General features: G+C 34.5%; 1 protein-coding gene across 1 annotated transcript in view; it reads left to right on the forward strand.

Moving 5' to 3' along the window:
- The window catches only part of ZNF804B (zinc finger protein 804B), a gene marked incomplete at both ends in the record, with an annotated part of 496,853 nt that overhangs the window by 80,727 nt on the left and 398,706 nt on the right, over positions 1-17,420 (forward strand). The window lies entirely within an intron of this gene.

The raw sequence follows: 17,420 nt of genomic DNA on the forward strand, positions 1-17,420 counted from the left end.
ACTCTACATGTACATCTGTTTCAACATTTAAGTGTAAGTATATATAAGTATGTATGTATTATATTACGTATATATGTATAGTTATTACTGATAAGCAAGATAGCAACATATGCCTACAAGAGGAAGCCAATATAAATATATTGAGTTTACTTTTTCCTGCATATGCAGATTATATGTGTGTGTCTGTGTGTCTGTGTGTCTGTGTAATCAGAATCTATAAAAAAGAATGAAGAGGACTAATTTTGAGTAGACAAATATTCTCCATAATAGTAGGAATTCTGCCAAGAACTATACAAGATAGGACATTGTAGATGCCTATTTACCAAATAATTCCAGTGCATGATAACTAGGTAGAGAGATTGTCCATCAGTTGATCAACTCTGGTGGTCATACACACTAATTAGTTAACATCCTGTTTCAGGATGATAATTTAGCCAGATGTTCTAAAGGGAAGAATTACTGTGTCGGATTCTAACCTTCATTTTCTAGTAGATAAAATGGCTGGATGAGCATTCTTTTTTCAAAAAGTTTTTATTGAAGTATAGGTGATTTACAATGTGTTAGTTTCTGGCGTACAGCAAAGGGATTCAGTTATAAACACACACACGCACGCACACACACACACATATATATACACACACATAAATATTCTTTTTCACTTTCTTTTCCATTATGGTTTATTACAGGATATTGAATATAGTTCCCTGTGCTATGCAGTAGGACCTTGTTGTTTATCTGTTTTATATATAGCAGTTTGTATCTGCTAATCCCGAACTCCTAATTTATCCCTCCCTGACCCCCTTTCCCCTTTGGTAACCGTAAGTTTGTCTTCTATGTCTGTGAGTCTGTTTCTGTTTTGTAAATAAGTTCATTTGTATCATATTTTAGATTCCACATATAAGTGATATCATATGGTACGTGTCGTCTCTTTCTGACTTACTTCACTTAGTATGATAATCTTTAGGTCCATCCATATTGCTGCAGTGGCATTATTTCATTCTGGAGGAGCATTCTAATGATTTTAAATTACAGATAAAGCCAACAGACGTTTTTAATCTTAATGAAAGATTTGTATAGGTAACTATACAAAGATAATGATTTAGGTAATACTGACCATTTACAAGTAAATAACAGTGCTTTCTGGAAATTATGGGAAAAGATTGGACTTGTCCCATGATGCAACAAATCAAATCATCTAAGTTATACCAAGAATCATTCAATCCTTAAGCCAGAACCAGCAATGGCATTTAACCTGAGGTAGAATTCTTTCTATTTTGAAGTGGTCAAATTTATTGTTAATCTAGCAAGTTTCCAAAATAAATATCTAGTTAAAAAGCTAACCCTTAAGAGTAGGAATAATAATAATAATATGACAACATGAATAAATGAATAAATACATAAACAAATTAAAAATAAGTATATTGCTGCTCCAGGCCCTAATGAACTCTTGAGGGAGACCCTCTAAAGATTTCCAGGGCTTTCTCTTCGTGTAGTTCACTCTTCTTTCCTGTGAACACTTAGACACTTGGGTTCTCAGTCTCCTCAACTCAGAGAGTCCATCGACACTGCCTCATTCCCTCTCTTTAGGTCATGACCTGGAAACTCTCTCAAAGGAATGAATTAGGACACTGTAGAACTGGCTTCATTCGTTTCCCATCTGTCAAGGATCAATGCTTTTTTGACTGACATCCAGTGTCTTTGAAAGCATTTGATTCATACATTTTGTCTGTATTTTTGGTTGTTGCAAGGGGGAGGATCAGTTCTGTCCCTGTCAGTACATCTTGTCCAGAAGCGAGAGAGCACATGTCTGTTTAATATTTTGTGTGATGAATTGAGAAGTATACAAAAAGCATTTTGCTATATCTTGAACTATGATGGTTTTCTTAAGAAAAAGCACTTGTCCATTTGAGTTGAGAGCTGAACAACCTCCTCCTTTCCATGGAACACAATTTTTAGTTGAAAGATTAACTGACAGACAAAGTATGTTTTTTTTTTTTATAGTTGAGTATTTGGCACAGATTTACTTAAAAATAAAAGAAATCATCTTGTCACTTCAAAGGCAATCGACTGATAGTATTTGTTGCCAATGATGAAATTCAAGCTTTCAGGAGAAAATTAGAATTTGGGAAAAATTGCGATAGCTACTGTGAGCTTGAGAGCTTCCCAATCCTTACAGAGTTTTCTGATAACAATGGTGGAGATATTAACAAATATATTTTTATAAAATATGTTAATATTTGAAAGAATGGCATAACTCAGTGAACCAATATTTTTCAAGTGATCAATGTAGAAAATCATTAGAAAGTGAAAGATCAATCAAAGTGCAAAATAGACCATTCAATGTAACAGAGTAGCAATGTTCATTGATTTGGTTTCAGATTTCACATTGCAGTGAAGTTTTAGTAGACAACCACTTATCAAATTTTGGTGTTAGTATCAAGAGGAATATACAAAGTTTTCTGAAAAGTCTATTAAAATACTCCTCTTATTTCCAACTACATATCTGTGTGAGTCTGGATTTTCTTCAAATACTTCTATCCAAAGAACATGCTGAAACACATTGAATTCAGAAGCAAATATGAGAATCTAATGTCTGACTTCATAGAAGTCAGGTAAAGAGCTGTGCGAGGGTGTAAAATACCGCCACTCTTCTCATTATTTCTTGGGAGAAAATATAGTTGTTTCCTATTAAAATATACTATTTACTTTAACCTATTTATTATTTTAAAATTAATGTTTTAATTTTCAACTTTAATTTCTTACATGGTCAATCTTGATACACATAACCAATTTAAACAAAACATCTTGGGATTCTCAGTAAAGGGATTCAGAGACCAGAAAGTTTGAGAACTGCTTCTCTAATCACTGTGATATTTTTAGATGTAACTAATATTTTCAAACACTGACCATATGCCTGGTGTTATCAAAGTTCTGCTAATATACTGTTGACTCACAATAGGACAATGAGATAAATATCATAGATAAATATTATGATAACCTTCTTTTCATAGATGTGGAAAATGAGGCACAATTTCCCCAAAGTCATACAGCTATTAAGTGGAAGAAATCAGAATTTGCATACAGGTGGTATGGTTCCATAGTCTGTACTCTGAAACATCATTCTGTATTTCTATGCTATGTGGTGTCTAAATCTTACGGTGGTTTCAATACTTAAAGGAATTTTTATTAGAAGTATTTTAAATCAAATATTTATAGTGTTTTATTAAGTTTATAGTCAATTTTTAAATGTTGGAGATAATTTGCCAAGTTCATAACTTTTAATTTATTTTTGTGTCAGTAGTGAGTAAACATTGAAGAATATTGATTGTTTAATGTCTAAAGAACGTTCATTGTTTATTGGAGTTTGAAGACTTGTACGTTGAATGTTAAACTGAGTTAGAGGGAGTAGTAAGGGCTTCTCTCCATATACAAAAGCTGAAGTACTGAGAACAAGCACCATCTGGATACCAGACATAATTGTGAAAATGATGGCCAATCACGTAAGAGCCTTGAGATGTACTTGGATTCAGCATGTAGCAACCCTGTGATTTGTATATCTTTTTAATTTGAGGATGATGATAGTACTTTACTGTGACAGGAGAATTTACTAAAGGCTCACAGGTATTTTTGCTGGCAATTCCAGGCAAGGGTCATTCTATTCATATTCTAACTTTCTGAATTGGTTAAGATTTATAAGACTTGGGTATCTCTTGATTTAGACTCACTTATAAAACTAAGATACAGAAAATCAAATTAAGAATATTCCCAATAAAGCACCAAATGAATTATTTGTTCTTAAGGGATTCATGTGGAAGTATTAGGAAGTGAAATACCACAGTGTCTACAACTTAGTTTCAAATGATAGAGGAAATCAAACCAAATCGAAACAAAACACCAACCCATTATGTGTGTGTGTACTTAGGAGGAAAACTTGTGCAGAGAGTTGAGTAATGTGCTCAAGGTTGCACAATAGTAAGTGGCAGTTCAGAGATTTGAAGTCAGGCCGACCATCTCATTCCCTGAAAGCTATTAGCATCTGTAGCCTTCTTAGCCTCAAGGAAAAACATTGAAATAATTAGATCCATTGATAAGCCTGTCCACAACACTAGATCCAGAGCAACTGGGCCATTCGGTGTCATCCTGCAACAGTTGAGACAATAGTATGGGGAAAGAATATTCTTTGGAGTACTATAAAATGGGGATTGACTCTTTCACTGGCCACTTTGGCAGCTTCATCTGGGGGAGGTTCTTCAACCCTTGTGCACCTCATTTCTTCATCTGAAAATAAAAATAGACCATAATAGTCTCCACCTTATATGATAGCAGGAGGATTGAATTAATAATCTATACACAGCACATGACATATAATAAGCATTCATTATATGTCATCTTGCTCCTTATACTGGGGACTATTTTTACTTTGGCTACAAGTAGTCATTTCCCACTAGAAGAGAGCTCTTAAAAAAGACACCTGTCCTTGAAATTTCTCTAAGTGCTGGTCATGTGTTGGCCCCTTTATGATGAAAACCAAATCATTTTAGATGATCCTTAGAGAAGTGTAATAAAAATTGATATCCACACAGGAGACATGCTTTAGAGAAAAATATTCCTACAGGCTAGTACCACATTCTGGCATAGCAGCAGCATACCTGCAGCCTTCCGTGGACACAGGGGTGTTTTTTAGCCCCATTCATGGCAAAGCTATGTTTTGACCCTCTGCAATCAGTCGCTCTGCAATCAGAGCGTTGTTCATATAACGTGTTTCCTTCCTGATGATCATCGTCATTAGGGTAATTTGCTTGATTGGCAGCTTTTTCTTTTCTTATGCTGGGTTCTCTGCTTATAAATATTCCCCATCTGGATAAATATATTCTGAATGGAACTTTTCATGGAAGAGTAATAATATACAGTTTTGTTTATACAACATGTATTTATAAAATAAAAATGCCTCGTATTTTATTTATTTTCAGAGTAGCACCAGTTAATCTTGTTAGTTTTGAAAATGTTAATCCTTATGAATAATTCTCCTTAAACTGGGAATACTGTAACCATGTGTTAGAATTGATCAGACTCAGTAACTAGGATTCCTAAAATATTTAACTTGGTTCTATTTAATGGACATTAACTCATTCCCATCAAATTAAATTATCTTCCATGGGGTAGTTTTAAACTGAAATGAGACTGAACTGAAAAAATTAACTAAGAAGTCACTGGACTGGATGGAGGGAGAACCAAGAGTTAGTATTGCTATAGTTGTGTTTAGGGAGGAGGGGGCAAGTGTATGGGGTATGATGAAAGGCTTTCTTAGTGAGTCAGAAAACAGCTCAGGGTAGACATGGATCTATAAAAATACTTGCTGATTAAAATAGAATGGTTTGAGATTAAAATGCTTTCATAAGTCCCAATTGTGGAAAGGTTATGCATCAAACTACATAAACTGAATAGTCATTGACTTCTAGGGAATAGAGTATTTGAGTGGGCAGTTATACTGTCCTAGTTAAGAAAGTTCACAGAGAGTAAAACTAGAGATTCACAATATACTTATCTACTATATATTTTTTAACTCCACACCTAAGTGTGAATGATCATTTAATATTTATTGTATAGTAAAGAATTTGGCCTTGGCCAAAGAAATATCTGGTTTTTTCCCTAGCCTTCTCAGAGGTCATCTATTTAATACCTGGTAGGAGCATCTTTGTTTAGAGTAGGGGCTGGCTACACTGGATCTTGGGGTGAGGTCATCCACACCCAATAGCTTTAGGGTTGGGGCTGGCCCCAGCATCAAGGCCAACAGTGTGACCTAGGGTGGCGACTTTGGCTCATGTGGTATCAGTTGAGCTAGAGACTGGGTTCAGCCATGTGAGCAATCAACCAGTGTTGTTCAACCAATGAAAACTAAAGACACAGAAGCTTGGTTGAGCTTCCTTATTTTCAGTACTCTGTGTCCATTGTTACAAGTCAGTTCTAGGAAAGGAGAATGGAAGCTTCATGTTTGGAATCCTCCTAGACTCTGCTCTATGTGTCTCTTCCTTTGACTGCTTGCAATTTTTATCTTTTCCCTATAATAAACAGTAACCATAAATATAAGTTTTCAGGGAGTCCTATGAAAATTACTGAATCTAAGGGTGGTTTTAGGAATCCCCCTGAACTTGCAGTTGGTGTCAGAAATTGGGGCAGCATTGGAAACTGTACTCTCATACTTCACAGTTTGACTATTTCTAGGCATTCTTAATAAACATTATAAGCATTGTTAAATCCTGAGTTGCCTTCTGAATTTTTTCAGCCTAAATTATATTTAGTGCAGTTATTTGGGGAATGTTCTATTTCTTAGGAAGAGATAAACACTAAAGTAATAATGTTTATTGATTACCTATTATCCATGTCTAGTTGATATGTATGATTGTTTTATTACTCCAGATATTTCTTTGATAGGGACATGTCATAGTTTCAGCCACGCTCCACATTCTGAATAGACTAACCAATATAAACAGTACACTCTTTCATTTAGTGATACACCATAAATATTTGGGTAGAATAGTCACATCCTATTCCAAATCCATCTCAATTTTTGTATTTTTACCATGGGTCAAATTAAACATGGGTTTGGCACTTTTTCCCAGTCTGATTTTCCCTAAGGTTGTCTTAAGACCTAAGAATAGTAAGACTAATTATTTTGTTGTGTCCTCATCACTTGTACAGATTCATTGAACCAGCTGAGTAAGTTGGTTCCATTTGATTAGTTCCCGCTCGTTTGGCTTCAGCTATGGTCAGTTGTTGGGAAATGAGCTTACAGAGACCAGCTGTCCCATGAAGTGGAGCACTGCCAACTCTGTTGAGGGAACACACATTCTATCACAGTTTTAAATCTATTATTAATAAAACCTTGCACTGTGGGCTTCAGCCTGCAGTAGACATTTATGAACAGGTCAGAAAATGAGGAATGGAAATTGAAACACGGAGCCTTTGACAACAGCTGCATAAATGGTAGCACTATAGTTACCGAATTGCTAAAAATCAGTTAAGGAGGGTGGCCATCTGATCTCCCTGTGCATAATCTATTTAAGTAGGTAGTCTGCTTCTGAAATCAAATGTTTCTGGACTCTGAGACTTTTTAACAGGATGCCATTTTACTTAGAAAGTATAATCCAGAGATTTCATGGGCCCTGTTGTTTCAAAAACATATATAAGAAATAATTGCACTTCTCTGCACCAATTATCCAATCTCTAATGCAAGTTTATTAGGGAAACTCATCTGGTACTCTTTCAAAATGTAATACAGTTTTTGCAAATTAGTCTTGAAACCTCTTGAGTATTTTATAATTTTTACTTTACATGCTCACTAACAGAAATAATCTGTATTGAATGATTCTGCAATACAGAAGAAAAATCTTTCATTGAAATGTGTCTGTACTTATAATTTTTATAATCTTTAAATCATTAGAATTTAGGATTTTGATTCTACATTTTAAGAAATAACTAATCTACATTTTAAGAAATAGATTTATTGCATATGCAATAAATTTTGCTATAATTCTTCAATAGGAGAACTGTTTAAAAGTAGATGAAGAATGCTCTGAAGCAGAAAGAATCTTTTGAAAACTAGTCCAGTAAGGGACCTTTCATAATTATATTTTTAGTGTCATTGACACCACTGTTTATAATAATACCACCATTCACTTAGTTATCATTGAATTCTAGCACCTTATACTTAGTAACTGACTTATTCCTCATATGATAAATTTATTAATATTCTCATTTTATAGCTGACAAAATTTAAACTCAGATGGTTTTAGCAACTTGAGCAAGTAGATCTATGGGGCATCAAAATTGAAAATTCACTGATTTCTGGAGGATGGGTTTTCTGTGATGTGACGATAAATCATTTGTTGAATGAGGAGAATAAATGAATAATGAGTGAACAAATGAAGTCAATGTCAAACTCATTCTGTCTTACATCTAAATCACAATAGTGATTATAAATCTTTTTTGGCTGTTTTAGAAACATTTTTTATATAAAAAGAAGATTCCTATTGATGCCATTAATCCACTTAGGCATAAAAAGGCAAAGAAACTGTTTAACAATACAAGTTAATGTCACAAGTTAATATCACACAATTGCATCAATTAAAAAATCCAGTTTTTTATGAAAACTTTCAATTATGTGGAAAAATGTAGATTATAACGTAACTCCCATATACCCATTACCTTGATTTAACAAATGTCAACATTTTGCCATATTCCCTTTTCTCATTTTCTTGCTGAATAATTTTAAATTGCAGATATAACATCTCAAACCTAAAGATTTTTGTATCAACTCTAAAATGGGACATTTTCTACCATTAAAACATCAGAGAGTATCATTAATGCACCTAACAAAGTTAAGGAAAGTTCCTTAAAGTAATTTAATATCCATTACATTTTAAAATTTCACCAATTAACCAAAAATGTTTTATACGTTTCATTTGTTTAAACAAATTGGTTAAGGTAAAGCATTGTTTTTAGTTGCTATGTTTCTTTGATCTCATTAGACTCAGCACCCTTTCTTCCCTACCCTCTGCCCAACTTTTTTATGACATTTACTTACTGATGAATGGGTCCCACCTATTTGTCTAATTGCTTCCTCCACCTGATAGTGTCATCTAACTTGTTCCTCTACTCCTTTCATTATTTACCTGGAAGCAAGAAGTTAGATTTAGCAGCTTGGTTATAAACCTGTTATTAGATCTTATGAAGAATCCCTCATAGGTGATGCTGTAGACCCATTCCATTCTATTTGGATGCATACAAAGTCTGCTTGTCCCAGGATTCATTTTGCTGAGAGTGATCTGTGGGTTCAGGCGGTAACATTCTGGATCCTCTATGGTAGATTGTACTTTACCCTTCCTCATCTGGATCTTGCTGTGCAAAATACAGCTGGAGGCTATATGTTTTTAGTCTTGAGTTTCATGCTAATTGCTCTAAGTCATACCCATTTTCCTTTACCCATTACATTTTCCTTTGCTTGACATATAATTCTGGTATTTATAATAGGAGACATGAGGAGCTCTTCCTTGAATGTTTATGGCCATATTCTAATTTGATAAGACTTCAAAAAATATGAAACTGCTCATAATGTCTGTAGTTTGCAAGCTGGAAATTTCCTCAGTAAAGGAGAACCATCAGAGAAATCCTATTCTGTAGGTTTATTTATTTTTTATTTTTATTTATTTATTTTTTGTAGGTTTATTTTTGAAGGGACCTCGTTTCCTCCTTTTTTATAATTCCACAAGGCAAGCAGTGCAGGGTTTGCTTCTGGAAAACTTACAAGGCAAGTTGTTGATGGTTTAGTGAGGCAAGTGGTCATTCAGTGGAAAATTCTACTAGCAGATGGTTCTTTCTTCAGCCAGATCAGGTCACCTCCCTCATCATCTATTTTTTGTTGGACCTCTGATTCTATGTAAAATTTTACTTAAGGTTGTATGGTATAAACAGGACAAATAAAAGCATGCATATATACATGTAACAACATGCATTACACAAAAAAGGGCCACTTCTTGTCCATGTAGATCTTAGTACATGGTGTAGGGGCCTGAGAATCACTCAGATGGCATCACCCCCAAGGAAGAAGCTGGCAATCCTGATCACTGCAGCATTCTCAAGACGAGGGGCTCTAGAAAGCCCTGTAAATTTTGCTAGTGTAACCCATAGGCATGGCCTGTAAAATATTTTTATCATTTTTCAAATGAGACTGTCTATTTCAAGTCATTGGCTTTTGCTCAGGCTTGTTTTTTCTCTTGTGGGACTGTTCTTCCTCCTTTTGCTACCGTGACAACTCTTAATTGTCTTTCAGGTACAGTATACAAGTCTTCTCATCTCTAAAGCCTTCCCTGAGCCTGTCTTCTAGCTTCTTAGTACAAAACTTACCAATTTGCAGATGATCTGTTGGTGTTAACTCTTTTCTGTCTAAACTGAGAGGCCTCAGAGTTAGGTACCATGTCCTTTGCATCTCTGCTAGTGCCTAGAATCTTGTAAATAATAAATACTATGTGTTTAATGAATGAATGAAAAAAGATTGTATGCCTCTGTAACACTGGAAAAGAGGTAAAGAGGAAAAAGGAGAGTAGTAATCAATATAGTGGTCTGAGATGTGGTTTAAGTCTCTGGCTTTGGAATATCACCAACTTCCGGTGCAGAAAGGCACCAGTGGTCAAAGATACGCAGACACTGGCATAACATTGTACATTAAGCCAAACATTTGATTTAACTATTTATGACATTAACTTAATGTCCATAAGTCTTGATGTCCAATAACCCCCTTATTGTTTTAAACTCTCAAATGAGCATCTTTTGGAGTATGATGTACTGGAGCTGAGTCTAATGCATTTTGTATTCATAAAACCTCCCACACAGTCATGAGTAAGTATTAGATATGCTTATTGAGCTGAGCACACATAACTGTCTGCCAAAAAATGATAATCACAAAGAAGCATCCCAAGAAGAGACCAGAAAGTTTCCAGCTTTCTGAAAGTTTATGGAGCCTCCACAAAGGAGAGGAACCAAGATTGTGGGATAAGAGGCTCCAAAAGACAAACGTCATCTGGTATTTCCTCAGTGTCTTCCAGGATGTGCTAGTCAGAATCTGTGAGCCGACATTTATCCACATACTCACTTTAGATGCCTTGGAGTTTGAGGCTGTCCAGTATTACCTGGGAGTAGCATAACCAGGGATTGGAGCTCACCTATTCACAACACTTCTTTCCCGAGGCACAAGGAGGAACAGGAAGGATGGAGGTTCATTTCCTCTTTAGTTTCACATTCTGTTCAGTGGGATGATGAAAAAACAAATGGTGTGTGTGTGTGTGTATATTTCATATGTATGACATATATAGACATATGTGAACTACACACACACACACAATTATTTAAGGATATGCCACTAACAAATATTGCCCAAGAAACTTAGAAGAAAATAGAAAATGATGGCAAAGAAACTGGAAACAATCCTTCAATTTTTGGCAAAGATAACAAAAGTAATATTTTAAATTTGAAAATGGATACGGAATGCTTGAAGATGCTTTTAGTCCATAGTAGTGTTTATTAAATTTAGCAAAATGACCTATATTTTAGAAAACACAAAATGGTATTTATATATATATAAGTGAAGTGAAAAAGTAAAGCAGAGACAACTCTTTAGCAAAATGCTATCCATTGTAATATTATTCAGACTCATTGTTGTGAGTTATTAAGATTTTTCTGTTATGTTAATATCCAAACAAAAATATTTGTTGCACAAAAGCTGTGTTTTATTAAGAAATAAAATGTTTATTTCCTTTAATAAAATTTTTCTTTTTTATAAAAAGATATATAAGCTTTGAAGCTTAATTTTTAAACCATTTCTGTTTTTAGACACTTTTCTAAAGCTTTTTTAAATTTATTTTTTATTGAAGTACAGTTGCTGTACAACATTATGTAAGTTACAGTTGTACAAAATAGTGATTCACAATTTTTAAAGGTTATACTCCTTTTATAGTTATTATAAAATGTTGGCTATATTCCCTGTGTTGTACAATATATCTTTGTACAACAAATAAAATAAAACAATTTTATGTCTACCACTGTTATTAAAATCATAAAATAAATAGTAAGGGCTTTGAATATGGTTGAAATAATGTGTGTACAGTTTGTGTGATCAGGAGAATCAGCAGAAAAGATAATATTGAATGTTTTCTTCAATGACTGGTACATACATGCCAGGCATGAGCCTACAGGAATGGTTTGGATTCACATTATCTTCACATTCCTTTAAGTGAGGTGGATCTTAAGAAAATAAATTATGAGGAAGTGTGATGAGTGCAGCAGTGGGAAAATGCACATGATCTACATGTGTAATAGCAATGAGAAGAGAGAGATAAATTCTGCCTAGGGACCTGGTTATGCTTGATCAAGACAGTGACCCCTAAACTATTGTGGTGGTTGTTGTGGTAGTCATGGTAGTTTTTTGGTAGTTACTTTATTTCTTTGTTGGTTTGTTTTCTAAGTGTGAATACAATTCTTCAAGTTTTCACTTATAGGAATATAAAGGAGAGAAGAAATCATGCTGATAGAGGCACGGACACACGAATCAGCATGTAGTGTTTGGGGAATTATTACTAATTTGGTATGGCTGGAGCAGTGGTTCTCCATCAGGAGTCATTTTTGCCCCCACTAGAAGATTTGACAATGGTTGGAGATATTTTTGGCTCTAATGGGGTCAGGGGTAATGTAGCATTTAGTGGGGAGAGGACAGTGATGCTACTAAACATCCTACAGTATGGACAGGACATGCCCAACAACAAAGAATTACCTAGCCCAAAATGTCAGTGATGCCAACCTTGAGAAGGCCTTGGCTAAAGTATGAAAACTCAGGTGATAAGAGAGGGAGAAGTAGAAGGAGAAAAGGCAGATCGTGTCTATATTGTGGGGAAGGTGGGGTGGCTTTGAATATCAACCTCAGGAATAAATGAATTGCATGAGTATTATCAGTGATAAAGAAACAAAAAGATAAGGAGAGATGCAGGCCCAAATATACAACTGCTCAGGTATGCATGGAACAGATCTAGGGAATGCATTACCTAGGTTACAGTGCATATTGTTTCCCCTGGAGTTGTGCAAGGCACGACCTCCACAACCAGTTGTTGTGAAGAAACCTATTTACAGGTATAAATTAAGAAGAAACTGTGAAAGCTGAAATAATGGTACAGTAGATTTAGGTTTCTTCAATGTTTTATATGAAAAGTTTTTTTTTAAAAAAACAAGTTTGTGTCTTATTTTAGAGATTATAGCATAATTATTCAAAAGGTTTGGGAACAGCATGTACATGGGTACAAAATGGGGAGTCTCGGGGACGAGAGGTCAAGAATTACATCATAGAAAAGTCTGGTTTAAATGGAGGGGGTGGGGACTCTCCTGACAGTCCAGTTGTTCAGACTGTGCTTCCACTGCAGGGGGCATGGGTTCGATCCTTGTTTGGGGAAACTAAGATCTCGCATGCTGCTCCGCGGGGCCAAAAAATAAAATTAAAAAATAAATAAAAATAAAGTTAGTTTCTAAATAAATAAATGGAGGGGGTAGTATGGGAATTACTGAGCTATGAGATAGAAAAACAACATTATTTTATGGAGAGCTTTGGATGCTTGTTGTTGGAAGTTTAGGTTTGATGCAGAGAGTTAGCAAGAGTCCTTGTAAGTTCCTGAATATGAAAGAGATGAATGAAAATGGCCTTTGAGTAATATTGTTTTTCCAGCCCTGCGTTAGACAGATCATCGCATGAAGAAAATGAGGCATGTGACAGGGTGATCAACTAGGAGACTATTGAAGTTCCGCCCTCAATTTACAAACAAAATACTGCTTACTGCTACCCATAAAATATCCTTTCATATACATGAAACGTGCTGTTAAGTTTCAATTTTCTTAGGTATGTACACTTACTTAGTCTTTTAGCCTTTCCTCTTCAGGCACATTTCCCAACATTTCAGTGATTTATTTTGCTCTTGCCTCTTTACTCTCTCCAATTGTGTTTTTTCCATATTTCCCTTCATTTACGATCACAATTCAGATGGAACAGTGTATTCTAATAAAGTTCAGATCAAAACTTATCAAAAGGAAAGGATATTCAAAAGGGGACATTTCATATATATATATATATATATATTTTTTTTAAGGAATTGATTTAAAAAAGAAGCATAGATTCAATCTAACATTTTATATTTTTTCATAAATATGGAAGAGGTAATATGTGAATAACTGATTAACAAATGTGAGAATAAAGAAAAGTAGTATGTTAAAGATTATTTCTTACAAATATAAGCTTTAGTCTTCACTCAGAGCCATTGCAATTAAAGTAAAACATTTTTAAAATATAATTGCAGCTAAAGCAAGGTTATTTTAAACCTGTAGAGTTAAGTTCTCCTCATATTCTTGACTAGTGAAAAGAATCTGCCATCCTCTTGTCTTTCAGTATAAATATAATAAAAATTTACCAGCAAAATACTTGAGTGTAAATCAGTGCAGAGATTTTTCTCAAGCTCAAGACAGATTAAATGATAAAAAAGGAAGAGATTTCCACATCAGACAATAGACTGGATTTACCCATCTGAAACAAGTTAAAAAAGAAAAAAAACAGTCAAAATATTTTTAACATCGACTCTCAAAACATTTTACATCAGACACTGAAGACAGAGTTCCCTATGAGGGGGGAGAAAAAAAGAAAGGTGAGCTGTGTACCATATGACTGTCCTAGTTTACTGCCTGGAGAAATTTTCTAGGCACAACACAAGAACCCAAGAAGAGCTTGGCAGTTTTCCTGAGTTAAGGAGATAGAGCTGCGAGTCCAGGGAAGCCAAGATGGTTCAAGTATACAGGACAGAGATACACAGAAAGCCCTGGAGATTTGCATAGGGTCCCTTATGATTATTCAGTAGAGTTTTTATCAGTTCATATATATGTGAAAACTACATGAGACTTGGAAGACAATCACCTAAAATGATTAGAAAGAATATTTGGGAATAGTGCCTATTCCCATCAGCCAGAGTGGAAAAACTTGTAAGTCACAGGGGAGAGTACTCAGAATTGTCTTGCCTCTGTATAAACTTTATCACAACAGAATGCCTAAGAAGCTTAAAAACAAGACCCAAGAGTCAAACTATTTTTAAGGAAGTTAACCATGCCACAAACAAGGATCAAGAATATTTATAGGAATAAGAAAAATTCAGTGCCCAGTAAATTAAAATCCACAATGAATGGTATCCAAACAAAAATTACAAGGCATGCAAGAAAGCAGAAATATATGAGATTAATAAATTACTCAAAACTAACCCAGAAGTGACAAAGATGATAGAATAAGTAAAATGTTATTGAGCATTTGTTATAACTATATTCCATATGTTCAAGAAGCTAGAGGAAAAGTTGAACATGCTAAATAGAGTTATAAAAGATACAAAGTGGACTTTTAAAGATGAAAAACTACAGTGTCTAAGAAAATATATCTAAATCTATATAGTGGTTGGATTTAACAGCAGATTAGACATTGCAGAAAAGATTAATGAACCTGTAAATAGGAATAGAAAGTATCCAATGGGAAACACACACACACACAAAGACTAAAAAATAGAAGTAGAACATTAATGTTGAACAACTTCAAGTATCCTAATATATGCATAATTGAAGTGCCTGAGGAGGGATTAGGGGCATAAAAATCTCACAAGAGATAAGACCTGGATATTTTCTAAATTTGATGAAAATATAAACCCACATATACAAGAACCTCAATAAACACAAGAAACATGAAGAAAAGTACACCAAATCATATTACAATCAAATTGCTTAAAACTAGTGATAAGAAAGAAAATCTTGAGTTGCTGATGTAGAAAGGTATGTTATGAAACAGAGAAACAAAGATAATGATGACAGCAGATTTCTTTGAAAACAATGCAAATTAAAAGACAATAGAGCAACATCTTTAAAACAGTGAAATAACAAAACCATAAACTAGAATTCTTTGGCTGGTAAATATATCTTTTAAAAACTAAGGTGTAATAAGACTTTTTCAGACATACAAAAGTGAAAAGAATTCACTACCAGCAGACACACACTACAAGAAAAAAAATATATTACCAGTTGGAAATCTGGATCTACACAAAGGAATTAAGATCATTGAAATGATAACTGTGAGTAAATATAAAGAGATTTTTTCCTCATTATTTAAATCCCTTTATAAGTAACAGTTGAAAGCAATGCTAATAATAATGCATCATGGAGTTTATAATACATGCAGAAGTGAAGTGTGTGAAAACGACAGTACAAAGTTTTGAAGGGGAGAAATAGATGCATATCATTGTATGGTTCTTGTACAGTATGTGAAGTAGTATAAGGTCTCTTGATAGTAGGCTGTTAAATTAAAGATGTGTACTATAAACCTCAAATAACCAGTAATATGCACAAAAAAGAATTGTTGCTAAGGAGATAAAATGGAATTACAAAAAATTCTCAATCTGAAAGGTAGAAAAAGAGGGAAAAAGGAACAAAGAAGAGTTGGAACAAATAGAAAAAAATATATAGAAAGATGGTAGTTTAAAACCCAATCATATCAATAATACATTAAATACAAAGTTAAAAAAATGTAAGGCAGACATTGTCAGGTTGGATAAGAAAAAATCAACTTTATGCTGCCTATAAAAATCCCACTTTAAAAGTAAAGACACACATAGGTTAAAAGTAAAAGGATGGATAATAAAGTAAAAGGATGATAATAAATGTACTTTACTCATACTAATCAGTGTAAGGCTCCCTCGGGTGTGTGGACTGTGGGCAGACACTGAGCTCCTATAGGTTGGCTTTGTCTGCATCTCGTAACTGACCTGTATTCCTATCACAGTGCATTTTTCAGCAGTTTCCTAAGTAACTTAGAGAATGTGCTAGGTTATGGTACAAAGGCCACTAGGTAATTTCTGCGTACATTTATGTCTCACCTGCCTATAAATTGGTGAGCACTGAAAACAAACAGGGGTTAAAAATCTTGTAAAAAAAGATACTTTTTCATAATTTTCAGAGCATATTTGACTCTATGAAATGTGAAAGGAAGGAAGCAGAGGCCAATTAATATATAATTAATAGATAACCACTTTCCCCCCTTGGTGTCCATACGTTTGTTCTCTACATCTGTGTCTCAATTTCTGCCCTGCAAACCAGTTCATCTGTACCATTTTTCTAGGTTCCACATATATGCGTTAACATATGATATTTGTTTTTCTCTTTCTGACTTACTTCACTCTGTATGACAGTCTCTAGATCCATCCACGTCTCTAAAAATGACTCAATTTCGTTCCTTTTAATGGCTGAGTAATATTCCATTGTATATATGTACCACATCTTCTTTATCCATTCGTCTGTCGATGGGCATTTAGGTTGCTTCCATGTCCTGGCTATTGTAAATAGTGCTGCAATGAACATTGGGGTGCATGTGTCTTTTTGAATTATGGTTTTCTCTGGGTATATGCCCAGTAGTGGGACTGCTGGATCATATGGTAATTCTATTTTTAGTTTTTTAAGGAACCTCCATACTGTTCTCCATTGTGGCTGTATCCATTTACATTCCCATGAACAGTGCAAGAGGGTTCCCTTTTCTCCACACCCTCTCCAGCATTTGTTGTTTGTAAATTTTCTGATGATGCCCATTCTAACTGGTGTGAGGTGACACCTCATTGTAGTTTTGATTTGCATTTCTCTAATAATTAGTGATGTTGAGCAGCTTCTCATGTGCTTCTTGGCCATCTGTATGTCTTCTTTGGAGAAATATCTATTTAGGTCTTCTGCCCATTTTTGGATTGGGTTGTTTCTTTTTTTAATATTGAGCTACATGAGTCTTTATATATTTTGGAGATTAATCCTTTGTCCATTGATTCATT

Source organism: Grampus griseus (assembly GCF_964374135.1).
Source record: "Grampus griseus genome assembly, chromosome: 9".
Lineage (NCBI taxonomy): Eukaryota > Metazoa > Chordata > Mammalia > Artiodactyla > Delphinidae > Grampus > Grampus griseus.